The 24,470-nt window shown below is 37.8% G+C and overlaps 2 protein-coding genes across 3 annotated transcripts in view; one reads left to right on the forward strand and one right to left on the reverse strand.

Moving 5' to 3' along the window:
• The window catches only part of LOC135207954 (set1/Ash2 histone methyltransferase complex subunit ASH2-like), a 343,757-nt gene that overhangs the window by 50,103 nt on the left and 269,184 nt on the right, over positions 1-24,470 (reverse strand). The window contains exon 3 of one of the 2 annotated variants that reach the window (XM_064239973.1): positions 22,545-22,615. The exons of the other annotated variant lie outside the window; for it this stretch is intronic. The gene's annotated coding sequence lies outside the window, so the exon portion shown is untranslated. The remainder of the gene's footprint in view (positions 1-22,544; positions 22,616-24,470) is intronic. 2 annotated transcript variants of the gene reach the window in all.
• LOC135207952 (calcium-activated potassium channel slowpoke-like) overlaps positions 1-24,470 on the forward strand; it is a 488,829-nt gene that overhangs the window by 18,210 nt on the left and 446,149 nt on the right. The gene's annotated exons all lie outside the window — the stretch shown is intronic.

Consider the following 24,470-nt stretch of genomic DNA (forward strand, 5'->3'; position numbering starts at 1 on the left):
TACATATAAATTTTTTAAGAGCACATTAAAAGTAAAAAATAAAAACAAAATAATTATCCCGTTCGGACTCTCTCTCTCTCTTTGTGCGTGGCATTCGTAACAAGATGATGAGTGGTAGAGAGAGAGAGAAACCGTGGGCGGGGGTATGGGGGGTTGCGTCTTCAGGTACCTGATAAGGTTTCGCTGAAATGTGGAAAGAAGCAAGTGACGAATTTTTATTATTATTATTATTATTTCTTTTCGTCGCTTACACAAGGGACAACATTATTTTGCTGCAACCTGCTCTTTGCTGTGGTCAGCAACGTCTCATAGCTGTGGCTGTATTGCTCACAGCAACAAGGCTTTACCGGTATTGCTGCTCACAGCAACGGCGAATGTGTATTGCTTACGGCAGCAACCAAACCTTATGAGAGTATTGGTCTGAGTAACAACACCATGGCAATAAATATGAATGATATACAAAATATAGTATATAAACAGTAAAAATATTTAATTTAGAAATTAAAATAAAACAATGAATTGTAAAGTAAATAAAAACAATAGAATATAATCGAAATAAAAAAAATGTGAAATTAAGAGCTGAAAATATAACAAAACCAAAAAACAAATATAACTATTATTAATATAATAAATGACATTAGTTTCTTTTATATAAAGTAGTACACATCTTAATTTGTTTCAGGTCCAATCTAGGTATTTTTAAAACTGTTTATACATCCCTTAGTGAAATTTGTATTAAAATCTAAAATACTGCAGTATTGTCCTCGGTAATTTCTTGATAGCAAAGACGTCAACACTTCTACCTGCATAACTACGCGTTGCCTACAGTAATATTATCACTGAAATACTGTTATTTATATTTTAATTTTTTTAGGGTGCCAATGCGAATTAATGACAATTAGTTGCAAAAGGCCCACTAAAATTTAATGATTTCTTCTGTATTTGAATATCAATGCTAAAACAACTCTCGTCTACACGAACCAAGATATGAACGTGCACATCAAATGTACGTTTATAGTACACCTTTTACATTCTCCAATAAGTGCGCTACACGCATAGGACGGGATACAATTGTGTAGACTGAAGGTGCATGATTTTGTACAGTGCATGCGAGCTTGTTCAAGCACCAATGCACGATTGCATACGAGAGTGATCGTGACACATATGTATGAATTTCATGTTTTTTTTAATAGTGGATGTATTTCTAAGCAATTAAGTGTTTGCCAAAGCGCATACGTATTTATTCCAGTTTATTTATTTTATTGTAATTTGCTGTACAAGAGAATATAAAGTTTTTCTTTTTATATAATTGTCTGTAAAATATATGTTGAATAGAATTTTTTTCAATGTACACGGGATTAAGAGTAAATGTGTATGGATGTGTGTGTTTGTGATAGAGAGAGAGAGAGAGAGAGAGAGAGAGAGAGAGAGAGAGAGAGAGAGAGAGAGAGAGAGAGAGACTCTCACTCCTCGCTGTCACGCTTGAAGCGTAAGTATTGATCCGAGTGTTTCTCCCGAGACCTCTGAGATGTTGAAGAGAAGAGAAGAAGAGAGAGGAAAGAAGGAAGAGAGAGGAAGGGAGACGAGAAGAGAGAGAGAGCGGGGTTGGTGGCTGAGGTGACTTAAAAAGGAGAGAGTGGGCAAGAGAAAGAAGAATATAAAGTTAAAAAATGAGCTGTAAAGACAAACAAAAATTGTTGTAAAGAACGAAAGAGAGAAATAAAGAAATTAGTGAAAGCAAGAAAGTAAAGAAAGTAAAGGTGCTCTAAGAAAATAAACAGTTTTTAGCAGACTACGACAATACGACAGTAGCGTTTCATTAGAATTTTATACTGACTGCCCTATTGACGTGATTTTGGCGTCGCAAAAAACCGCTCCAGGAGGACATTATACAAATAAAGTTATGACAGATGGTATTGTAAGAGATGAGATTGCATTCATTTACTTTATACCATAGGAAATTAAAGTTTTATTTAGGCGACACCGTAAGAGAAACAGGAAAACAGGAACATTAATATATGGACATGACAGTGGACTACAGTATTACTGACATAAGAGTTTCATGAGTGACACTTATCAAACCATGGCCATCATCAAGAAACGACGAAGAGTTACATTATCGAGAAAGGGTTCACATAAACGGAACTAAAAGAGCACAAAGACAGGGATTTCGAGATACCACTATAAGAGTCTTTCCATAGATGATCAAGACACTGAGCTTGGGTTTACATAGATGAAACCAGGCAACATACGAGAATGATATAAAATATAGAAAATGAAGTATATTGTCAATATAGCTACAAATACGCGAGATCTGTATAGAAGACACAACAAATATGGTCAAGGATTATTCAGAAAAAAAGCTGAGGTGAGATCTTTATACTGGACAAAACCAATCAAGGATTATATAGCTGAAAGCCATAGAAACGTGACAGGGCTTACAGCTTTTGGTATCTATATGCCATTCGAACTAGACATGTGGTATATAGGAGGCATATATAGGACTTTTATCATCTGACACTAACGCCTACTTTGGGAGTTTAGGAACCCGTAGTAACGTCCCGTAAAAATAAATTGTTACGGCAAGAGGCCTACGCATGAATTTATATGGAAAAAAACAAAAAAACTGCCCGTTCAATTCTGATAAACAGTGAATACACTTGAAACGAAGAGAGAATTGGAAAATATCTGATAACATTAAGGGCAAACCAATTCAGCGATCGACATTTTTTCCATTCTCTCTCTCTCTCTCTCTCTCTCTCTCTGAGGTTAAGAATGTTAGCAAAACATCTTTGTTTTCATATTTCTCTCTCTCTCTCTCTCTCTCTCTCTTCTCTCTGAGGTAAGCAATGTTAGCAAAGACTCTTTGGTTTTCATATCTCTCTCTCTCTCTTCTCACTTAAGTAATCTTCGCAAATCTCTTTCTTTTCATACTCTCTCTCTCTTGACTAAAACGTTAGCAAAACTCTCGTTTTCATCTCTCTCTCTCTCTCTCTCTGAGGTTAAGAATGTTAGCAAAACCTCTTTGTTTTCATATTTCTCTCTCTCTCTCTCTTCTCTCTCTTCTCTCTCTCTCTCTCTCTCTCCTCGAAATTTAATTAAACTGCATCATCCAAAAAGGTTTATACCTTTGAACCTTGCAATACTCATAATACACCATGTTGCAATTTGAATGCACAAAGAGGGATGCACCGTAAAAGCATCGGAACATCTTTATTAAAGAGAAGAAATAGATAAATTGAAGACATTCCCTTTGGAAAGTGTAAAGGGAAGTTCGGTGAACACAGGACATAAAGTTTGAGGAATTTTCTCCAAGGGGGAATTATACCACAGGGTATTTTAAGAATTGAAACAACAAAATAAGAGAGAAAAGGTACAATACCACAATCTCGACTAAAGACGCCATCGAAATTTCAATTTCACTCAATACTAAGGGAAAAACTACACAGAAATGCTGAACTTCAAGGAAAAAACAAAACAGAGATATTAAACTTCATGGGAAAAACAACACATAAATACTAAACTTAAAGGCTAAAACAAAACAGAGATACTAAACTTCAAGGGAAAATCAACACAGAAATACTAAACTTCCAGGGAAAAACAACACAGAAATACTATACTTCAAGGCAAAATAACACAGAAACCTAAAAAAAAAGATACAAGGAGATGAACAACACAGCAAAAATCATGACGTCAATTATAAATAAGATTAAAGCTCAATAAGTAAAAAAAAATAATAAATAAAAAAAGGTAATATTATTAAAATCTAGGAAGCATATACAATATAAAAAATATACAGGACAAAAAATAATGTGACTTTGGGAGGATATGCAATGTAAAGAAATATGTAAGCTATAAGCATCGTAAGGTGTGACGGTTCACAGAATCTTAATAATATTATCCAAAAGTCATTTTACAGCGAAAGTTAATATCCAACACGGTTAACTACACTCAGTCCTCAAGTCTCCTCGATAATCAATGGAGAACGTGTGTGTGTGTGTGTGGGGGGGGGGGGGGGCGGTAAAGGAGGAGAGGGGGTTGCCAGGGTTCGAGACCCACTTGCTATGAAGAGAGTTAGCTTTTTTTCTGTTTGAGTTGGTTTAACACGTCTTGCTTTGTTTACAAAAGTTTATGATTTCTATAATGACTTGTAAGGTTACGCATGCATAAATGTATGATGTATACTTATACATGTGTATGTGTGTGTATGAGTGTGCGCGCGTGCGTGGGTGGACGAGTGGGCGTGTTAGGTTTATTAATTAGTCAAAAGGCCATCATCACCAGCAAATGCCATTACAAGAAAAGAAACGCCAAGTGACCCAAATATTCTTCATGAAAGGTCAAGGTACTCGCTCGTGCATCTAACAAGAGCAACAGTTGAGGCTGCTGCCGTTGGGAAGCTGGTAATGTCATCCTCTTTAGACAAAACCGCTGCCGGAAGGACCGCCTTCCTTCCGTCTGGAACCGGTTAACAACTTCCTAGATGGAGGAACGCTTTCCAGGACCAGAAACACCTTCCCAAAGTGGAGAATCTAACCTTTCAGGAACCTGAAACTCCTTCCTGAATAGAGAAACAGTTTCCAGAACCAGAAACACCTTCTGGAATGGAGCAAAGTTTTCCAGAACCAGAAACACCTATCTGAATGGAGTAACAGTTTCCAGAACCAGCAACATCTTCTGGAATGGAGCAGTGTTTTCCAGAAGCAGAAATACCTCTCTGAATAGAGCAATGTTTTCCAGAATCAGCAATACCTTCCTGAATGGAAAATCGTTCCAGTACCAGAAACACCTTCTAGAATGGAGGAACAGTTTCCAGAACCCGCAACAACTTCTGGAATGGAGCAATGTTTTCCAGAACCAGCAATACCTTCCTGAATGGAAAAACGTTCCATAACCAGAAACACCTTTCAGAATGGAAAAACTGTTTCCAGAACCAGAAACACCTTTCTGAATGGAGAAACAGTTTCCAGAACCCGCAACACATTCTGGAATGGAGCAATTTTTTCCAGAAGCAGAAATACCTCTCTGAATAGAGCAATTTTTTCAAGAACCAGCAATACCTTCCTGAATGGAGGAACGCTTTCCAGAACCAGAAACAAGTACCCTTCCGGAATGATGACATGCTTTCCAAAACCCGAAATACCTTCCAGAATGTAAAAGAAGCTTTCCAGGACTAGAAACGCCCTCCAGAAAGAGAAACGCTTTCGAGAATATGAAGAACACGTTCCAAAACGTAAAAACACTTTCCAGAGCGGACGAAAAACCTTTTGAAATAAGGAAACTATAAAAAAAAACCTTCAACAACTCAAGAAAAACCTTTACAGTTACATTTAATAAACGAAAACATAACCGAGAAACGCTTCGAAGAACTTGGAAGGCTTTTAGCGCAAGCTGATCCCCTCCCTGGCCAAAAATGGTGATGGTGACTCACCTGGCTGAAAACTGAAGGCACACAACCGTCTCTCTCAAACTTTAATCCGTTTTGCTTTTGCGTTTGTGCTTTTTTTTCTTTTATAAACATACACAAATAATATATATACATATAAATAAAGTAATTTCTTAAGATTATGGTTTAATAAACCATTCAGCTCTAGGGCTTTTGGTAGAACATATACGTCAAGGAATTCCAATAATGTTTCGCATAAACTGGAACATAAAGTAAAAAATTATAAAGTTTCTTAACATAGCTAAGGCGAGTGCTCATCGGAGGAGCGTTCTTCCTCTATAATACAGACAATGAGTAACAACAGTTTTATCTGTCTGATCTGAATATGTGAAATTGAGACTCTACCATTTTATGTTTTTGTTGGCATAGACGACCTCTCATACTCAAGAACGCCAAGCCTGCCTTCTCTCTCTCTCTCTCTCTCTCTCTCTCTCTCTCTCTCTCTCTCTCTCCAAGCTCAAAGGACGGAGTCAAGAGATTGAGAGAGGAACGAGCGTGAAAGACATCAAGGAAAAAGAAATGCGGAGAGGAAGGAGAAGAGGTGCGAAGTGTCCTAAAAGCCTAACCAGAAGGTACGAGGTGTCCAAGTGACAGATGTCGGTTCCACTGACGTCCCACCTCTAGAAATTTCGAGGTGGTCTAGAAAATAAGGTTTTCTAGAGGTTGGCGGCTTTTTCTGGAGTAAAAGTCGAATGATTACGAAAGGGGCTGATGCTGGGTATGGGTCGTTTTAGAGTATGGCTTGCTGAACCAGGGACAATATTTAGAGTTTGCGTATTTGTTTGTTTGTATGGTGTTTTTACGTTGCATAGAACAAGTGGTTACTCGGCAACGGGACCAACGGCTTTGCGTGACTTCCGAACCACGTCGAGAATGAACTTCTATCACCAGAAATACATATCTCTAACCCCTCAGTGGAAGGCCTGAGAATCGAACTCGCGGCCACCTAGGTGGCAAGCCCAGACCTTACCGATCACGCCACTGAGGCGCTAGAACACTTAAGAGGGTGTCTCAGCTGATTTGGGAGATGTATTCTCTCTAGACCATTTCAGTCTTGTTCTCATATCCTTATTATTTATAAGTAAAAAAAATATACGTCCGTTTCTGTCACACTTGCATAGTTTTAACAACCAAAACACCAACATGAGTACAGCAACTGATACTACTGAGGTTGTTATAACAATGCCCAGTTGCATTCTACAACTGCTAACAACACTTTAATTGCCACAAGAACCAAGCTGTCACATTCTGCAGAAAATCACTGCTAACTAACAAGTGCAATAATGCCTGCAGTGACATCTGGTTTGATTACGGTGTCACATTTGGCCCGCCAGTCCCAAACACCGATGTAGCATTCCGCAACCAAAAGCTCTCTCTGAACTCGGGGCGTTTATAGAAGACAGTAAACAAACAGCTGTCAACGAAACCTTCGTTACAGAAAACAAAGTAAACAGATCCTGGTATGATTACGGGGTATTGGAGGGCACGTAAACATCGTAAGACGTGTTTATTATCGTTGGGAATGCCCTCGTCAATAGCTATAGAAGCGTGGGCACGAATGTCATTCGATCAGTCAGTTAATGTTATTTATGCGTTTAACCTCGACTACAGAGAGACGGTATTTATATGGATATTGGTTTAAGCTATTATTAACGGAGGCAAATTAATACCATCGTATATAAGCAGACATATTATCTATCACCTTATAATAAATCACTGAAATGGAGTCAGGCCAGGAATACATCAAAGGGCTTTCTGAAAGCAGGTCTAGAAAGCTCTCGATACATCATTTAAAAACCTTAAACGATTGCTAATAATTAGGGTTATTATAACTTATTACAACCATATAAAAGTGTTTCCGGTAACTCATTCGTTAAATTTCTCGACCTCAGATAACAAAATGAAATAAAACGGGAAATGAACAAGATCAGAATTCTCCTGTCAATATTCAGCTTTCATCATAAAACCCAAAATAAACAAAATTCAAGCAATCACAATTCGTCAATATTTGCCCCGTGAGAACATCTGCCCACACACATCTTTAAACGGCCCCCTACCCCCACCCCATTCATTCTCAGTAAACAAATCCGATGCGCATTTAAGGTACCCTGGGGCATTCATTCAACTGTGTTTGTGTGACACAGTAAACACGTGCTAATTCTGCCCTGGGAACATTGCTTCTTGGAATCCTGATTAAGACAATGCTAACTGTACGTTTTTTTCTTACCAACGGGCGCATGTTACTTGTCTTTCCAAGGGATATTTAAACCCAATAAGTGATTGTATTGAATAAACATGTATTCAGTAAATATGCACTCAATAAATATGAACCTAATATGTATGCATTCAATAAATAGGCACCCAATATGTATGCATTCAATAAATATGCACTTTATATAGATGCACTGAACAAATATGCAATCAAGATGTGTACCCAATAAATATACATTCAATAAATATGCAATTAATATATATGCATTTAATAATATGCATTCATTAATATCTATTCAATATAGTATATGTATTCAATAAATATGCGTTCAATATATGGTCACTCAATAAATATGCATTCAATATATGGGCATTCAATAAATATGCGTTCCACATATGGGCATTCAATAAATATGCGTTCCACATATGGGGATTCAATAAATATGCGTTCAATATATGGGCATTCAATAAATATGCATTCAATATATGGGATTCAATCATGCGTTCAATATATGTCGCCTTCATAACAAATATGCCGTTCAATATATGCATTCCTATGCGTTTCAATATGCGTTCAATAAATATGCGTTCAATAAACGTGCACTCAATTAACGTGAAGTTAACGAATAAGCTTTCAATAAATAAGTTTTCATTAAATACGCACTCAATAAATATGCATTCAATAAGCACGCACTTTAAATAAAAAAAGATTTCAATAAATATACACTTCAATAAATGTATATTCCGTCTCCAACGGTGACTACGGTCACAGACGAGAACAATAAAGTCACGGAAGCTTCTGTCTGTCCTTGAAGGAAACGATTGATCGGCTGCAATCACCTTGGCGCTGCAATATTTACTCAAGGGGCGCTCTCAGCCCCCAAGATGTGTGACTGCTTCTATCCCCTATTCCGCCAGACTGTGGAATTTATTTCCCGCTCGTCTTGCTCGCCCGAATAACCTCTCTCTCTCTCTCTCTCTCTCTCTCTCTCTCTCTCTCTCTCTCTCTCTTCTTCTTCCAATTAATAGAAAGAGCTCTCTCCTGTCTCTCTTCCAATACTACAGCTCTCAAACTCTCTATCTTTTCAGTTGCTAAAACTGGAACTTCTCTCTCGCTCTCTCTCTACTAGAAAAAACTCACTCTCTCTCTCTCTCTTCTCTTCTCTTCTCTGTCTCTCTCTCTTCCAGTTGCTAGATCAGGAACTATCGTTTTTTCTCTCTCTCTTTCTCTTCCAGTCGCTAGAAAAGGAATGCCCCCCCCCTCCTCTCTCTCTCTCTCTCTCTCTCTCTCTCTCTCTCTCTCTCTCTCTCTCTCTTCCAATTAATAGAAAGAGCTCTCTCTCTCTTCCAATTACTAGAAATCTCTCTCTCTCTCTCTCTCTCTCTCTTTTCCAGTTGCTAAAACTGGAACTTCCTCTCTCGCTCTCTCCCTCTCTACTAGAAAAAAACTCTCTCTCTCTCTCTCTTCTCTCTCTCTCTCTCTCTCTCTTCCAGTTGCTAGATCAGGAACTATCGTTTTTTCTCTCTCTTTCTCTTCCAGTCGCTAGAAAAGGAAATGCCCACCCAACACCCCCCCCTCTCTCTCTCTCTCTCTAAGAGACGAGAGACGAACCTGTCAATCCTTAAGGGATTAGATCCTGCACCACCTTCCGCCTTTCCTCTTATCCTGCAGATGTAGTCTAGTACGACGCGAGCATTTTCTCCCTTCCTATATCCCTTTCTTGGTTCTGAGGGGAGGGAGGGAGGTGGGAGGAGGAGGAGGAGGAGGAGGAGGAGGAGGAGGAGGGTGCCGAAGGGCTGACAGATGCCTGCCGACACTGGCACATTACAGCTGGAAGGAAGGACGTCCTCAAAGCATTCGCTAAAAGATCAAGGACGCTTGCCTCTCTCTCTCTCTCCTCTCTCTCTCTCTCTCTCTCTCTGCGCCCGTGACGTCAAGGGCTCCCGGCTCTTCCGCTTTTACTCGCCGTACAGGATAGAACTACTACTAGCAGAGCACAGCTCAGTTCAGTGACGGTATATAATATTACGGTTTGAAATCTCCAGATACGTGTAACGTCTCAGGAATGAGCGCGCACGTGCTCTCTAACTGAGGTCACGCAGTTTGTTACTGAGAAGAAAAGGATTGCCATTATGTAAATATACAATGAGGATCGCTGCCGGCCTCTCTCTCTCTCTCTTACGTAAACACATAAATTTCTTAATACACAATCCTAATTTACACAAATACATACAACCTTATTTCCACCTTCTCTCTCTCTCTCTCTCTCCTCTCTCTCTCTCTCTCTCTATATATATATATAGTCTATATTTTTTTTATAATATATATATATATATATATATATATATTATATATATATATATATATATTATATATATATATATATATATATCTTGTATACCCATAAATTATTATTACACAATCCCTCCTTCGCAGAACCACAGACAACCTTGTTTACACACACACACTCTCTCTCTCTCTCTCCACCTGACCTTAAATAAATAAATGAAAAATAAAAAAAAATCTCATGAATTAATCCGTAGCAGCAGCAGCAGAAGAAGAAGCATCCCTCTGCACCAGGGCCGACAAATGCCAAGGCTACCTACCTTACCATAACCTAACAGCAGGTTTTTCGGTTTCTGTTTTGGGTGGGCGAACTATTTGATTCTCCCTTGTCCCACAGAAACAAACGGAATCGATGCGAGAGATTTTATTATCTTACCGTCCCCGAGGGAAGATTGGACGATTTCGACGCTCTGGCAGCTTCAGTTCTTGTCTGAAGTCGTATTATTATTATTTTTGGGGGTTCTGCTCAATTCGTTGCCTGAAGTCACCTTAAACCTCGTAGACCTGTTCAGTTCTTGCCTGAAATCGCTTTAGATTTGGGTGTTTTTTTTTTTGGTCAGTTTTTGCCTGAAATCACATTATGTTTGGGGTTTCTGTTTAATTCTTACCTGAAATCACCTTAGCTTTGGGCATTCTGCTCAATTATCTCTAAAGTCACGTTTAGCTTTGATGTTTTGTGCTGAACTTCTCCCTGAGTCAGATTAAATTTGAGGGTTTTTCGTTCAATTCTTTGTCTCAAGTCACATAAAGTTTGGGGCTTCCTTTCAACTCTTGCCTAAAGTCACGTTAGATTTGAGGGCAGTTCCGTCAGCCAGCAGAAATCAATCAATCAATGAGTCCCTCTACACCAAATATTTATCGACAACAACGTCAAACTCATGGCATAAGGTCACTCACTCTCTATTTCTGTCTCGGTTCCAATAAAACAGTCAATAGCTTCAAGTACTAGAGGACTGTCTAATCAAATAGTCAATAGCTTCATTTCCTAGAAGTCTGGCCGGCTAAAACAGTCAATAGCTTTCAGTTACTAGAAGACTGTGTGACTGGACCAGTGATTAGCATAATAATAATAATAACAATAATAAGATGCATTACAACTGTACGAAAATCAAATTCCTTGTTTTCTTTTTTCAGGTAAGTCCACGTTTAACTATCTGAGACCACGGCAGGTGCAGTTGTACTTTACAGTAAGTAGAGATTCCTCTTTGTTGGCAGCAGTACTTTCAGGTTCTGTGCAGCTTCCCTTCGGTTTCAGCTGCACTGTTTGTTTGTTTATTTATTTATTTATTTATTTATTCATTTATTTATTTATTGCCTTTTTTAATTTCCAAATTCTTTGGGTTTTTACTTCTCGTTAAGTTGACAATCTTGGGTCAGCACTCCGATAGTCGAGAGATGGTGAATTTGAAATAAGACCAATACTTCTGCTACAACTACTTTAACTACTATCAGAGCTACTAGTTCTACTACTTGTACCAATAATAATAAGCTTAGTGACAAAAACATGGAATGTTCTATTACATTAATATTTCTGATCTTGGTATTGAAGTGTTACAAGATCAAACACAGCAATAGTTTAATTAAACCTTAATATAACTATTATAATCAGGAGTAACCACAAAATACAGGTCTTAAATCAAATACTGAAGCTGGGCAAATATTTACTTGTAATGCTAGGAGGTAAATGTCTTGATAGATATTGACCATTAAAAAAACGGGAAAAAATCTAGGAGTGACGGTGAAGAAAAATGCAAGAATCTGGCGAAAAAAAAAAATGCAAGAATCTGGCGAAAGATTTTAAATAATTAGGAGAGAGGGACTAGTGATGAAATTTGTTAAGATACTATACACACTTAGGTAGGGAAATTTTTTATCATTATTGTATGATTTTACGCATACGATTTTTAACAAAAAGAGGAAAGATATTTCTTTACACACACACACACACACACACAAACTGGTGCGCATCATCGTGATAAACAAAAGAAATACGAAAACTAATTAAAATCAGTTGTAAGAATTAAAATCAGTTGTGAGAATACCACTCTTCAAAAACAGTCAGTTTATAAGAGAGAGAGAGAGAGAGAGAGGAGAGAGAGAGAGAGAGAGAGAGAGTCAGTCAACATCAGAACAGAGAAAAATGCACGTTGAAAATTCACTCCCTCTTCGACGCAAGACAATCGGATAATCAGCGGTCGTTCATTCAGTCGCCACTGCAGGAAAAATGACGGAGTGTATTCCCGAGGGGCATTGGACAAATGGCTCGGTGTTTAACTGCGGTCTCTGCGGAGTCTCTGGCCTTTTGGGGGACGAAGTGTCATGTTTGAGAGACGGTTTACACTCCTGGTGTACGTGCGTATAGACTTTCCTCTTTCTCTCGCGGGGACTGTTTCTTTTATTAACATACACATACACACGCATAACCATACACATACACACATATACTCGTGTATTTATTTTTTTCAGTGCTAGGGCTCTTTAAATAATAATGATACTGTTGTAATTAATAATGATAACAATAAAAATATCTGCCGGGGCAAAAGATTAATCTGTGAATCATCTCTACAACTTAGCAGATCTCGTACAGATAATAATAATAATAATAATAATAATAATAATAATAATAATAATAATAATAATAATAATAATAATAATATGCTTTATTTCAGCTCAGGGCCATATACATTGAATATACAAAATACAGACAGTAACATACACAATCTAGATACATGAGACATGATAAAAAAGAAAAAGAAAATGAATAATCGGCACTTATCCACAAAATAGCTGAGGTAGCATAAAAGCTAGTAATCATAATACTGGTAATAACAATAATAATATTGGTGAGAAAAAAAAATATGCATTGAGAGTAATAACAGTTAGTGCACAAATTATATAACTTAAATTTCAACTAGAGACCTTAGGTGGTTACAGTAGTAGTCAGGTCCAGAGGGCTAAATACAAAAATTGAATGTAAAAAAAAAACAAACTTTAACTTGATAGTAAACACAGTAATAATGAAAAATAAAAATATCAGCAATAAATGTAATGATGACTAAAACTGCAGATGACATCTTGCCAATACAGAGATTAAGTCCTTTAGGGGACAAAGGCCTCATTTTCCCATCTTTCCCACAATTTAGATCTTCTTCTTGCTTCACTCCTTAGGATGCTTTGTATGAGCGAGTTGCTGCTGTTTCTCACTCGTGTGTTCAATAATCAATATCATCAATAAGTACCTAATCTTAATTCATATTCTATACCATAAAAAAAATATTGAAGAATAAACTTTTAACTTCTAAATGGGGAAATAAACACACGAGAATAACGTAAATGATTACATCTATGAAATTAACGACTGGGATGAATATAATAAGATTCCTTTCCTCGCACGAAAGTAATCCTAGTACACCTGCAAAGGTCGTACTGAAGGAGTCGATGAGGTCACCCGGGTCAATCTGGGTCAACGCGGGTCACCTCTTGTTTGGAACTATAAAGGTTTTGGATTGGACCCAAATGTATCAATAAAATGGTCCCCCTACCCCTTACCCCAAAACCCAAGGGTACAAATGGACCAGTTTTTAGGGATATCTCTCTCTCTCTCTCTCTCTCTCTCTCTCTCTCTCTCTCAAGCTTTGGATTGGATCCAAATGTATCAATACAAGCTAGACCCCACCACTTGAATGGTACAAATGGGCTAGTCTTTTAGGTCTCTCTCTCTCTCTCTCTCTCTCTCTCTCTCTCTCTCTCTGGATTGGACCCAATTATTCAATACAAGGGTCCCCCTACCCCTACCCCAAAGGTACGAATGGACCAGTTTTTATGGCTCTACTCCTTCTTTATCTCCTCCTCTTCTCTCTCTTATCTCTCTCTTTCTTTGGGCATAGGGTGGGTTTAATGATACAAAAAGACTCTCATTCACTCGTTCACATAAACTATGAAATAGATTGAAATCCTGAGTTTTAATTTAGCATCTCAGGATTCCTCCTTCCGTCTCTCCAAGATGAATTTATTATTATATTCTATTTATGTACATTAGTTAATCATTCAGCTTTCCATTAAAGCCATCTCTCAATAATCTGCATGATTTAATTCGGTCTGTTTGTGTATACGGCATCAGGAAATCATTCAGTATTGCGTTATACACTAACCTTCATTCTCTCTCTCTCTCTCTCTCTCTCTCTCTCTCTCTCAGTTCTATAATTTAATATGCTCTGCTCGTGTATGCAATATCAGTATATTATTCAAGACTGAGCCTTATGACATAACTCTCTCTCTCTCTCTCTCTCTCTCTCTCTCTCTCTCTCTCTCTCTCTCTCTCTCATACTCGATTTGACTTGATCTATTTCTGTACACAGCGTCAATATATCATTGAAGCTGGATACATTTTAACGATGTACTTCTGCTCTCTCTCTCTCTCCAAAACACATACACATACAAAGACACAACACACACGAGAAGTAATCTCAGGTCAAGGGTCGTGGCAAGAAGCCTCGCTTACCATCCCCCCCTACCCCTCCTACTCTCAGTCCAACTCGCCCCCAACCGTACTCAAGTGGTACTCTATTAGTAACTCGGAATACGGTCGATGCTCAAGAGAGCCTGGCCGGTCCTCTGAGGATGGTTGCAAGTGTTGCGCTGGGTGGAAAGGAAGGTAGGAAGGTCGCCAAGAGGAATTCCTCCTCCTCCTCCTCCCTCCTCCTCCTCCCAGGTAGAGACAGAGAGAGACTGCGTGTGTGTGTGGTTCATTAGTCGCTGATACTTCTCCTTTTCTTTTTTTTTGTTATCTCAACTTTCCTCTTTCCCGCCTCAAGGCAAAGTAAGAAGAAGAAGAAGAAGAAGAAGAAGCAGCAAGGCGTTCATGCATATGGATGACTGTGCGCGCTTTCTTGAGCGGAGTCTAACCTTGCAAAATGTCACGACCTTTCTCTTCGATGCAAAATACAAAGAAGCATCGCTCAGGAAGGCAAAAATAAACGCGTGGACCTCCCAAACACAATGGGAAGGAGGCAGACCGACACAAATGCTGGAATTGCCAAAAACGCAGTGGGGAAAAAAAGGCAAATAAACAATGGTATAAAAAAAAAAAAAAAAGCCACCGTGGAAGAAGGTAAACGAAGCACTGGGATTGACAAAATACAATGTACAAAGGTGAACGTCATTGCTGGTATTGCTACAACACAACATATGTCAGTTTTGCAAAGAATGAAAACAGAAACAACAACAAACAATAGAAAGAGGTGGGCAGGAAAGCTGGGATTGCCAAGACACCACTCAAAAACGGCAAGCATAAAACTAGTATTGCCAAAACAATGAAAAAAGGCAAACTAAACAATTATATTGTCAAAGCACAACGTAAAAAAGGGCAAAAAGGTATACAAAACACAATACCAACAGGTAAAATAAACGCTCGTAATGTCAAGAGATGGCAAAAAAAGTGCAAACAGAAACACTAGTAAAACTAAACGACAATGAATAAAGGCAAACAAAAACCTGGTATGATAAAAACAACGAAAAATGGTAACCATAAACACAATTGCCATAACACAACAGAAAAAGGCAAAAAGAAAGTGTGATGTTATAAACATACAATGCAAATACAATTGCCAAAACACAATGGAAAAAGGTAAAAAAAAAAACTGAAAAAGGCAAATAAAAACACTTGTCTTAGAAAAAGCAACATGGAAAGGACTTACATAAGCAATGACAATGATAAAAAACAAAGAAAAAATGCAAACACATGATTACTTGCATTAGAAAAGGGTCATGAAAACAAAGGCAAACACAAGCACATCCCCAGAACACAATGAACAAAGAAAACATCAACAATGGTATTGTATACGCACCATAAAAACAAACAAAACATAAAGACTGACATTAGAAAATGCTAAAATAAAGCATTAACAAGTGCATTTCACAACTAAGAAAACTGGTAAAGGTAAACACTAGTATCATAAAAACCCCAAGAAAAACGCCATTGTAAAACTGGCATTGCCAAAACACCAATAGAAATTTAACAGTGACAACTGTCATTTCAAAAACACCAGATGAAAATAACAATAAATACTGCAACGGAAAAAAAAATTAGCAAAGTAAAAAGATATAATATTGTAGGAACAAGGAATACGCGAAAAAAAAAAGAAATTGCATAGCAAACTGACTGGAGGGGACAAAAGATTAAACGGGAATATGAGCATCACAACACAAAATTTGGCACTGGAATAATAAACAGTGCCTCAGCGTCCTAAAAAAAAAAAAAAAAAAAAAAGGAAGCTTTTAACCCGGATACGCTGACAAGCCCGGCAATGAATATCAAATAAGACCAGCCGTCTTTGGAAACATAAGACTCCTATTGTTTTTATTTTATTTTGTTTTCTTTATCTTTTTAAGGAATATTGTAGCAGCACTCTTGGCCCAGGCTCGACACAAACCTTTGGCCCGGCTTGTAGGAAGATGTGAATCTTCTACTAATATTGACTTAACGTGCTGGATATATACGTATTTACTTTTAAATTATCCTCTTGACTGAAGATTAGGGAAAACCTCTCTCTCTCTCCTCTCTCTCTCTCTCTCTCTCTCTCTCTCTCTCTCTCTCACATACACGGGTCTTCTAATATTGACTTAACGTACTGGATATACATTTACTTTTAAATCATCCGCTTGACGGATGATTAGGGAAACATCTCTCTCTCTCTCTCTCTCTCTCTCTCTCTCTCTCTCTCTCTCTCTCTCTCTCTCTCATACATAGACTACATAAACTCCCGTTAGTACATCTCAAGCAAAACTATAATCGGATTTGAAAAGTAAGACCCATTCATTTCCTTTACACGATTTGCCAATGGGGAAAAACTAGAGACCACACTCACCCCAATAACAAAAAGGACGTCCTTGATCGACGTTGAATCACGCAGACAGGAAGTGGAAGATGCCTGTGATATCGTCTTGTAATTCACAGCGGATGTACACGTCAAAGCACCGGGCCTTAGAGGAAATATATATCATAACGCATAGAGAGTCACGGAAATGGAATACCAAACCGTAAAACTCGAATATCAAATGTTTATGAAAAATGTTCTGGTCTGAGAAAAACAATTCGTCTCTAATGTTTATTCCCGAACATGTCCATTGAAAGTATCATGAATCTATGACGCATTTTCTGAATAAAAGCCAAAGAAGGGATATATGTAGTGTCTGGCCGGTGACAGTAAGACAAAATACCAGCTACTGGTAAATGTCGTGGAGAAGAGAGGCACAAACGCATCGTCAGCACAAATGATGAAATGTGTCTATCAGTTGCCAAATTAAATTTTATATAATATTTCTGAAACGAGGTTAATAATCACTGAACTTCCCAGAGAAACGTCACCCTTGATGAAAGAATAACTTAAGCTTTACCAACACGAGAAAGTAATGTATTTGTCGTAGCATTTACGGAGTAATTTTCAACGCGCCCAAATATTGTAGGAACTTAATAGAGAATCAGTCTTGACGATCTCACAGAAACATTAGGTACAGTAAACTGACGAGAGAGAGAGAGAGAGAGAGAGAGAGAGAGAGAGAGAGAGAGAGTGCGGGGGTGGAGATTGAGCTGCTATATCATGAAGTATTGTATGCAATTACAGAAGACGAAATATAAACGTTGCTTACAAATAAAAATGCGCCAACATTATCAATACGCACTCGTGAAGCAAGATCTCTCTCTCTCTCTCTCTCTCTCTCTCTCTCTCTCTCTCCTCTCTCTCTCTCATGAAGCAACAATGGGCGCCTGCTTGCTGATGCGACCTACACTTTCCCTCCCAGGGCGCAGCTGGAGTCCTTAACGAATAAAGAAAAAGCAAAAAAAAAATCTTAATGATTATCTACGCTTTTTCCGGCCTGCTCTTCCAAACTTGTAATTCAACGGTAAGCAAAAATTCGTAGGGTGGTTTTTTTTTTCGCTGGCAATAAGAGCTTGCCTAAACGCATTTGTGGTTTTTTCCCCAGATATTGTTCACTATTTTTACTTCTTCATTTTTTTCCTATCTTCCGCTCATTTGTGTGTGTGTGTGTGTGTGTTTGTTTTTTTTCTCTCGTCCCTTAAAACTTTGTTAAGGGGGCGTGGGAACGAGACGGGTGGTAATCTTGTCTGTATTTGTGCAGCTGAACTATACTGACAGTTCTATACCTTTTTCGTTCAAGTCTGATACAAAAGCAATTTCATGTATACAATATGGTGACTTTTTATAAAAATTCTAGTTGCTAGAGGAAAGAACGAAATCTTATGATGACATATTTAATACTTTGTTTTTGTTTTGGTAGCATTTGCTACGAAAACAAATAACTTTGTTTGCTACAGGAGAGAATAAATGTTTTTGATTACATGTGTATACATATTTTATTTATTTATTTATTTATTTTTACCGTCTGCTACGAAAACAAATAACTTTGATTACATGCTTATACACTTTATTTTATTTATTCATTTTTTTCTGCATCTACTACGAAAACAACTTACTTTCCTCGTCATGGAAAGAATCAAATCTTCCCTTCCTATCGACTGAAATAAACCATTATATCACTTACACCTGTGCAAATGAGAAATAACTTACGTATAAAACGTGTAGCAGTTAAGATGCGGTGTTACATCACGACTAAATACAAATTTTTTTGTAAAATATGTATTGCTCCTTTTTAAAAATAACATCTGAAAACGAATTGGCAAAACATTATATAGATATATATAATATATAATATCACCTCAGTATACTGACAGTTGAGGTGAGGCTTGGCAACCCCTACAAAAGAAAACATAAATGGGAATAAATCACAGCCCACGGGTGAGGATATATGCCAGACTATCAGGATGAAATGCAAAGGAAGAAAATGTAAATGAATAAATAAATAAATTAATTAATGTTTATAAACAGAAGAATAAATTAAATACACGTAGTAAATATGCTGTAGCAGGAATGACTCGAGAGATTAAGTAAGAAATGAGAAAAGTGGATTTAGTAGTCACTGACTCACACGACTTCAGGCCTACGTATGCGGAAGTCATACCGAGTCATTCTGTGACTCAGAAAGCTCGTGGGGGAAATATAAGCGGCTAAATGAGTCTGTGACTCGCAAAACTTCAGGTAAAATATACGCGAGTGACTCAGACAGTCCAATGGCAAATATACGATCGCCATGGTGAGTCAGTGACTCAAAATCCTCGAGGTAACTCAAGTATCAGGGAAGCGACTGTGACTCGGGAAATCAAAAGTTGAGTCAGCGACTCATAAAAACCTTCAAAATAATGACTCACTTCAAGGTTAAATCTACTCAGGCGTCCGGGGAGTGAATTTATCACTCAGAAGATTCTGACTCGATATACCAGAGTGAAAGTGCTAAGTTGTGACTCAGGAAATATGAGTGATGATTCAGTGACTCAAAAGAAGCTTCAAGACAATGTCTCGAAATGGTTTCCAGAGAGAGAGAGAGAGAGAGAGAGAGAGAGAGAGAGAGCACTCCACATATAATGATATGTGAATGCATACAAATCCCATCATCGACGTTGAACGAGAGAGAGAGAGAAAGAGGGAGACGAGAGAGAGAGAGAGAGAGAGAGAGAGAGGGGGGGCGGAGGGGGGTCTTACATAAGGAGAAACCGGAAAAGTTGCTGGGACAGGGAAGGGATGCCCAATGAAAAGCTGTAATGACACATTTTTTTTTTTTTCTTTTTCATTTTTATTTTAGATTTTTTTTCTTGTTTTTTTTCCCTTTTTTTTCACAAGAGTTGCTGGAGTACTGCGTAATGACGCTCAAGAAGAGGCGATACTCAAATGGGAGTAACGAAAATCAATGGCTGAGAGAGAGAGAGAGAGAGAGAGAGAGAGAGAGAGAGAGAGAGAGAGAGAGAGAGAGAGGGGACTGTGGATGATTATGGCTTCTGGGTTGGTAGGAAGAAAAGAAGACGATCTCCTGATTTTTATACATACATACATACATACACACACACACATATATATATAATATATATATATATATATATATATATACTATATATATATATATATATATATATTTTTTTTTTTTCTCTTTCTTTCCTATCTTTCTTTCTTTTTTGCCCTCCTTTTATTGTTAACATTTTACTTACTCCGCTTTCTCTTACATCTTTCTTTCTCACCATTTTAAAAGCTTTAGCTCCGTTTCGCCATTATTTCAAAATGAATTTTTTATTTATAAAGGAAAACTCGGAATGGAAGAAACTATTTACGTTATCAAAGGTAACATTACCCAGTTTCAAAATTTTACAAAAATACACATCTTCGGCCTTGAAGTATTTGTTTAAAATATTGACTAAAATCGTCAACATCGTGTGTGTGTATTAACACCATCGCAACTGTGTGTGTATATATGCGTGCATATGTTACAACAAATCAAAAGCGCTGTTTTCACTGCTATCAATGTTAATACTAACATCTAACGAAAATTAACAGTAAAATTATTACTAACACCAACGTGTGTGTGTATGTATGTTAAAACATGTCAAAAACGTTGCTATTACCACTAATAATAATATTATTATAGAGAGAAAATGCGGTGAAGCAAACTGTGATAAATCACACGCACACTTAAACCTGAAAGATTATAATAACAATGATTACATAATACTATATATTTCTTCTTATATCTTCTCTCACGCACATACACACTTTATCATGAATATTCCTCAAGGACAAATGTGTGAGGGTGCTCTAAAGGATGTGATGAATCTACGAAGAATTTCATGCAGTATAACTATCCACAATAAATCATACATTGATTGCTAAGTTCGTTATTGTCCAATCAAATTTTCACTTTTTTCATAATATATATTCTTCTTTTTCAGTTTTAAAGAGTTTTGTAAGTAATAATAATAATAATAATAAAATAATAATAATAATAATAATAATAATAATAATAATAATAATAATAACCAATGCACGGACAATACATGACACAGAATAAAGAACTGGCCTGCGATGACACATGGCAATGGCTACAGAGGGGAGAGCTAAAGAAGGAAACTGAAGGAATGATAACAGCAGCACAAGATCAGCCCCTAAGAACCAGATATATCCAAAGAACGATAGGTGGAAATAACATCTCTCCCTTATGTAGGAAGTGCAATACGAAAAAGAAAAATGAGACCATAAACAAATAGCATAGCAAAACGAAATGTCCGGCACTTGCACAGAACCAGTACAAAAAGAGGCATGATTCAGTGGCAAAAGCCCTCCCACTGGAGCCTGTGCAAGAAAAAACTCAGCTACCTTGCAGTAATAAGTGGTACGAGCACCAACCTGAAGGAGTGATAGAAAACGATCAGGCAAAGATCCTCTGGGACTATGGTATCAGAACAGATAGGGTGATACGTGCAAACAGACCAGACGTGACGTTGATTGACAAAGTCAAGAAGAAAGTATCACTCATTGATGTCGCAATACCATGGGACACCAGAGTTGAAGAGAAAGAGAGGGAAAAAATGTTTATGTATCAAGACCTGAAAATAGAAATAAGAAGGATATGGGATATGCCAGTGGAAATTGTACCCATTATCATAAGAACACTAGGCACGATCCCAAGATCTCTGAAAAAGAATCTGTAAAAACTAGATGCTGAAGTAGCTCCAGGACTCATGCAGAAGGGTGTGATCTTAGAAACGGGCACATAGTAAGAATAGTGATGGACTCCTAAGGAGGCAGGATGAAACCCGAAACCCCACACTATAAATACCACCCAGTCGAATTGGAGGACTGTGAAAAAAAAACAATAATAATAATAATAGGAAAAACCATCATCAATATCAACAATAACATAGTGAGACTTTACAAGACATCACACATGTGTATATACGTGTATATGCGTGTGTATATACACACATAAAATATACATACAAGGACTAAACTGGTTACAAAAGGCTGGGAAGAAAATATCTCCAAACACGCAACCTCGCGTAAAAAGAAAAAAAAAAAAAAAAAAAGAGATGGGGGGGGGGGGGGAGGGGGGGGGGGAGTGGGGGGGGGGGGGGGAGGGGGCGGGTCTGGTGGGAAGCAGTTTCCGCTTGCGCACGAGTAGGAGGAAGAAGAAGAAGAAGAAGAAGAAGAGGAGGAGGAGGAGGAGCGAAAGACAATCGCTAGAGGTCGTCCTCAAACTGGAGGGTGAGGGAGAGGGTTGGGGTTGAGAAGACTTGGGGGAGAGGAGGAGGAGGAGGAGGAGGAGGAAGGCGAGCAAAAAGACTATGGTGGAGGTGGAATTTCGTCCGAAAGCTCAGCTTTAAAGTACAACACATCCTTCCACGGAATAATAATAATAATAATAATAATAATAATAATAATAAAAGGCAAAAGCGATACTCACTCCAACGATGATAAACAATGAAAATGAAAGTTCAGTTTTTGGCAAAAGGTCAAATTCTTTTTTTTACCCTTTTTTTTTTTAAGGAAAGGTCATTCAATGTTTGATCTGAGGAACGTGATAAATTATATTCATTTTGAGCCTTTTAGACTTTAAATAAAAAGTCCACTGAATACCTACCTGCACTGCTAACTTAAAGGATGGCTGTAGAGTTTAACAGGATTACAGTCACTGCCTCCTTCATCCTCTAACTGTTGAAAACAGAATGAAAAAAAAAGAGATTATATGATGATGAAAGTTTTTTTATAAGATCAGCAGCGTATTGACCTCCAGATATACAATGCGCCACTAACCTCTGCTTTGCTCTCCACAGTTTCCTGGTTGTCAAGGCCGTTTCATATATATATATATATATAGTATATCTATATATATATATATATATATATATACATTAAATAATTAAATAAAACACACAAAACATCGCAACCATAAAAAGCTTACAGTTCAACTCCCACACGCGACAGAAAAACGCTCCACGATAATATATTATAATTTCCCCCAACGACATCCTGAAGTAATTCCACCTTCTGCAGAGACCTCTAGGCCAACATACAAAAAAAGGAGCTAGCCCCCACCTCCCCCACCCCCCGCCCCCACTTTCCTAACCTTACATTTTGTTTCCGCAGCCGTAGCGTCTCCGTAAAGGGAATGAACTCCTTGGAGGCTTAAATACTGTTTTTACTGAAAACTGTGTTAAAATAAGACTTTGTTCAGTGAAGAACAATTCATTTATGTAACGAACGAAAAATCCTTAATACTGTAACAGTTTTCTTCTTCTTCTTCTTCTTCTTCTTCCTCCTCCTCTTCTTCTTCTTCTTCTTCCCTATTCGGGGTCGCCGTTTTGAATGAGTCTCTTCCATCTACCTCTGTCCTGTGTCATTTCCTCCCATACTCCCTTCTCCCTCATATCATCTCTAATGCAATATCTCCTCCACCTGGTCCTAGGTCTTCCTCTCCTTCGTAACAGCACCGTAGGATATACAACCAACGGCGTAAGTACGTGCGTATATGCAGACGCATACAACAGGTTACGGATGCGTAATATAACACTGGATGTCAATACTTATTACTAATTAATTTTTGTATGAATATATCAAATAATATTTACATTGATCAACAGCTATTTATAATGTCATATTTTTATGAATATATATAAATATATTTACGTTAATGTCACGCATTTTTTTATGAGCATATCGATTTGGATTTATTTAAGTGTATGTGTGTGGCAGACGCTTAATTTCGTCAATAATCCAAACTTGCCAACTTTCAATACTTATAACATTTCACAGCAAATCATTAAGAGTATTTTAGCATTTAAGAAAGCAATGCTTCGCTTCTGAAAACAAAACAGCTGGTCATCAAACTCCTTACGAGACTTTCCAACTACTTATTAAACTTTCCAAAATCCCATCAAAGCGCAGAAAGTTCTTGTCACTCGTTGTCATCACCTAAGGCAATTGAAATCTGGGGTGTGGAACCCGTAGAGTTCTGTCGTTCCAGAACCCGGGGGTGACCCTTACGAACTCGAAATCCAATAGGAGGTCGAACGGAGAAGTGGCACCCGCCTTCGATTTATTCGTCGTATGCACGGCTCTCTCTCTCTCTCTCTCTCTCTCTCTCTCTCTCTCTCTCCGCTCTCTTAGCTCTCTCTCTCGCGTGGGAGGTAGTATCAAGGGGTGGTGACAGAAAGAATCAGTATCTGGCAAAGAGAGAGAGAGAAAAGGGAGAGAGCTGGAGAGAGAGAGAGAGAGAGAGAGAGAGAGAGAGAGAGAATATAGGCATATTGAGGTCCATGGTAGAGCAATAGCTAACGGCAGAAGCGTCATAACTGCCTCATATATATATATATATATATATATATATAATATTATATATATATATATATATATATATATCTAAGTCGGATATACAATCACAGGAAAAATGATAGTCAGAAATCCAAGCGCTTTCGTCTTTACTAAGACATTGTCATGGAACCATAAATACAATGGAGAGAAATGTCTCAGGTACACAACAAGATCAAAAATACCAGACGGTTAATTG

This window comes from Macrobrachium nipponense, chromosome 34 (genome assembly GCF_015104395.2).
Source record: "Macrobrachium nipponense isolate FS-2020 chromosome 34, ASM1510439v2, whole genome shotgun sequence".
Taxonomy (NCBI): domain Eukaryota; kingdom Metazoa; phylum Arthropoda; class Malacostraca; order Decapoda; family Palaemonidae; genus Macrobrachium; species Macrobrachium nipponense.